Here is a 3,743-nt window from a genome sequence, read left to right as displayed (position 1 = left end):
CCATGTGCATCATGCAAGGAATCTCAACACACTGCAGCTTAGGAATATCTAAATGACTGAATAAGGAGGCATGGTGCTGGGGCAGGGGTTCAACGATCGGCTGCTACAGCAAAGGCAGGCACCTGGAGCTCAAGACCTGGGAACTTCTTCATGTACAGATGACAGCCTGGACACCCAGCAAGGCGCCCTAAGGTCAAAGGGCATCGCTAACAGAATGGACTGGAGTGCCGATGGCAACAAGAATTCCGTGAATATCAACGGAACCTTTATCAACAACCCTTGGTTGATACATCTCTGAAACATTCAAATACCACCATGCAGTGATTCATAAAGAGAATCTCAGTTAAGTTCAACAAAGATATCTTATCATTTCGAACAATTCCATTACTGGATATTGTGTTGTCTTCTAGTAAAAATAAAGTTGCGATAGAATCTAGGGGTGGGGGGAATACGTCAAAGTACATGCACAGTGAAATCAAACACATGTAGAGAAAAATCACAGTTAAGTTAGATATACCAAAGGGAAAGAGATACTTTATATGCGTATAGTTACAATTCGGTTCCAGGAAGAGCTTCTGTACTTCATGTGATAACTGATACATGACCAATTTAAATGACTGAAAACAAGAAAATGTGGTATTCTTTAAGACTTTTGACAAAAAATTTTAGTACAGAACAGGGCAAGAAAATTAACAAACAAAATCAACAGGGTGGAAAAAACCCGAATTCTACTAAAATATAAAACCAAAACCCAAACTCACTACCTTCACATGCCAACTCACAGCGCCCCTACAGGGCAAGATAGAACTGCCTCTTTCACAAGCTGGTTTCGAACTGCAAACCTGGAGGTTAGCAGCCCAATGCTGCCCCCACCAGAGGAGCTCTGGGCCAACGCTGCCCTAAGAGCCGAGATGGACGGCCTGAGGGTGTTAAAGGAACCTGGGTCAGTCATAAAAGCGATCTCCGGGGTGAGGTTTACAGGGGAGAAGCCCCCAAGTGGGGTGCTGCACCCCGAGTGGACAAGCCACAGCCCAGGGTCAGCAGCGGTCGGGAGAGAAACCGCGGGGGGGACAAACTCAGACATGCGGTCGGGGTCTCGGTGGTCAGTGGGGGGGACTGATGACCGCGCGACTGCCCCCCCCCCTTTCAGGAAAGGCCAGTCTGGGGCCCGGTCCTCTCCCGGCTGCGACCCCGCACCCACGGAGCGGACTCCAGGCCAGGACCCGCCCCCGGCTGGGCCTTTCCGGGGCGAGGAGGAGGGGCTGGGAGGGGATCTAAGCGGGGCAAGGGGTGCCCAGGGCCGAGCCAGAGGCCCGCGCCCGGCCCGGGGCGGGTTTAACGGGAAACGTCCCAGGGGTCACGGCGACCAACGGCGCGGCGGACGCGGCGCGGGCGCGGTAACGTCTGCCGGACGCCGAGCCCGGAGAGGCAGCGCGCGGGGCCGAAAGTACCACACTGAGGCGCACGTACCTCCGCGCCGGCTGCTGCCCTGCGTCGGGCGGAAATGACGTCACCAGAAAGGACCCGTCCTGCTCGGGGCTGTGGGGGCGGGGCCTGGAGAGGGGCGGGGCCGCGCCATGCAGAGGAGGCTGAGTCCCAGAGAGAGCAGAGACTGAGCTTGCTCAAGTAAAGGGGCGCCTCATCGCCACGTGCATCACGAGCTGGTGAGCGGTGTGTTAGGTGGGTGACCGCCCGCCACATCACAGCCCGCACATCCTCTGAGCCTCTTTATTTGGGGTGCATTCTCCTGGACATTTAGGGAGCCCTGGTGCGTAGTGTTTACGTGATGGGCTGCTATCTGCAAGGTCAGCAATTCCAAACTACCTCCTGCTGCGAAGGAGAAAGCCTAGGCTTTCTACTCCCTTACAGAATTACAGCCTCCAAAACTCACAGGGGGCTGTTCTACCTTGCCCTAGGGTCGCTATGAGTCGGCATCGACTTGATGGCAGGGAATGTTAGGAGTTACTTGATTTTTCATGAAGACAGACGGGAATGTTAGGAGTTACTTGATTTTTCAGAGGAAAGACACCTCACGTTTGCAGGATAAACAGCACACACATTGTCCCTTCTTCTAGAACTGCTAAAACCTTGTCCACAGGTTTCGGTGTGTTCGCTTCCTGTCATACCGTAGGTGATCAAGGCCAGGGATTCCAGCCCACCATCTACCCTGTGGCAGAAAGAATGGGCTGTCAGCACCCAGCAAGACATGCTAGCTCAGGAAAACTATATAGTTAGGGTCCTTATAAGTCAATATGGCCTGGATGCCAGTGGGCTTCAGTGGGTTTTGTGATGATTCATTAGTAAGCAGTGGGTCCTGTATCAGATGAAACATGCTCCACCCTGCACAGTAGTCAAAGGCAGTGACATTCTTCCTAAGGTAGCACCACTCACAACCCATTTTAGAAAGGGTTTCTAAACAAGCTGGTGATAGTTGCTCACAAAATGAGATTTGGGATATTGCTAAAGGTTCGTGGAACTGTGAAGGAAAAAGTACCCAAGCCTAATTGTGCAAGTGCGTGCTGTGCAGTACTGTCAGTCGAAAGTTAGGGCGTATAGAGGGTTCAGGGCAGAACACCCGCCTTTGGATGCGTTTCTGGCATTCACTTGGCAAAACACTGGATCCATTTTGTAGGAGCACCCATTATTCTTCCTCAGAACTCGTCCACAGCCAAAAGGACAAGGAAACCACAGTGGCTGTGTGGAGCACAAGGATCGATCGATCTACACTACCTTTGGATGGCTAGTACTTCAAGTAGCTGCAGTAGCATATATTGAATGGAAACGCCATGTTCCAGTCTACATGTTCATGTGGTCTGGAAACTGCTGAAGATATGTCTCCTCCTCAATCGCCTCAAGTGTTGTGCTTTAAAGCCACTTAGGAAAGATCCATGACTGTATATGGGCCATGTAGAGTCAGTCACTGGCTTACAAATGAGAAGAGAACTGGGACTCACTGGAGGACCAAAATTCAAACTGCTATCTCACCGTCTAGCCTAGAGAGAAGAGCAGCCCTGCCAACAGCAGTGCAAATCAGAGCAAGAATGACCTTCTTTCGGAGCCCAGAAACATCCAGTTCACCATCTAGAACAATGAATACAGTACATAACCGGGAGAGCAAGGCCTCCAGGGATTCTCCTCTGCTTCAGCCTCACCGGAGCTTATTTCCTACACAATCGATCGAAGTCGGTCTCAGTGCAGCCCACCTGATCTCTGGCCTCTGAGCCACAGACAGTGTCTAGTATCTGTCAGGTGCAGGATCCCAGCCCAGCAATCCAACATGCCTCCACAGCTTCCTCTTAGGCCCACCACATCAGCTTCACGGGCAGAGGGAACACCAGCTGAACCAATATCTCTCAGGGTGTGTCCACAGAAATTCTATCCCCGAGGCTGGGCACCTTGACAGATATCCATCTGGCCAGCAGAGGTTTCTCTATACTGTGACGCCAGCCTTCTTCTGCAAATACCCAAGAACAACAGGGACCACTGGGAGGTTCTTCAACTGTTAAAAAATAATCTGTCTCCAGGTGTGCCAGAAGGAACCTCAATGATTTTGAGTGTAAATACCAAATGAAGATACCCACACCATCCCTGACAGGCTAACCTACAAGTTGTAGCCACTAAAATCCACCTGAGGCTGAAGATCAGCACCCAATCCTAGCTGCTATGTATGAATGACAGGACCGAGCCTGGTAATGCACTTGCTTAGGCCTCAGACTGCTAAACCCAAAGTCAGCATGTGGAAC

The 3,743-nt window shown here is 51.5% G+C and overlaps 1 long non-coding RNA gene across 1 annotated transcript in view; it reads right to left on the bottom strand.

The window, feature by feature from the left end:
• Positions 1 to 1,493, bottom strand: part of LOC123521566 — a 138,464-nt gene extending 136,971 nt beyond the window's left edge. Inside the window, exon 1 of the long non-coding RNA XR_006679987.1 lies at positions 1,471 to 1,493. This is a non-coding gene — a long non-coding RNA (uncharacterized LOC123521566). The remainder of the gene's footprint in view (positions 1 to 1,470) is intronic.
• Positions 1,494 to 3,743: the final 2,250 nt, after the last annotated feature.

The sequence above is a fragment of the Echinops telfairi genome, unplaced genomic scaffold (assembly GCF_000313985.2).
Source record: "Echinops telfairi isolate 266 unplaced genomic scaffold, ASM31398v2 ScPeMD7_24;HRSCAF=84, whole genome shotgun sequence".
Taxonomy (NCBI): Eukaryota; Metazoa; Chordata; class Mammalia; order Afrosoricida; family Tenrecidae; genus Echinops; species Echinops telfairi.
Note: the sequence above shows the minus strand (reverse complement) of the source record. Positions and strands in the feature narration are given on the sequence as shown.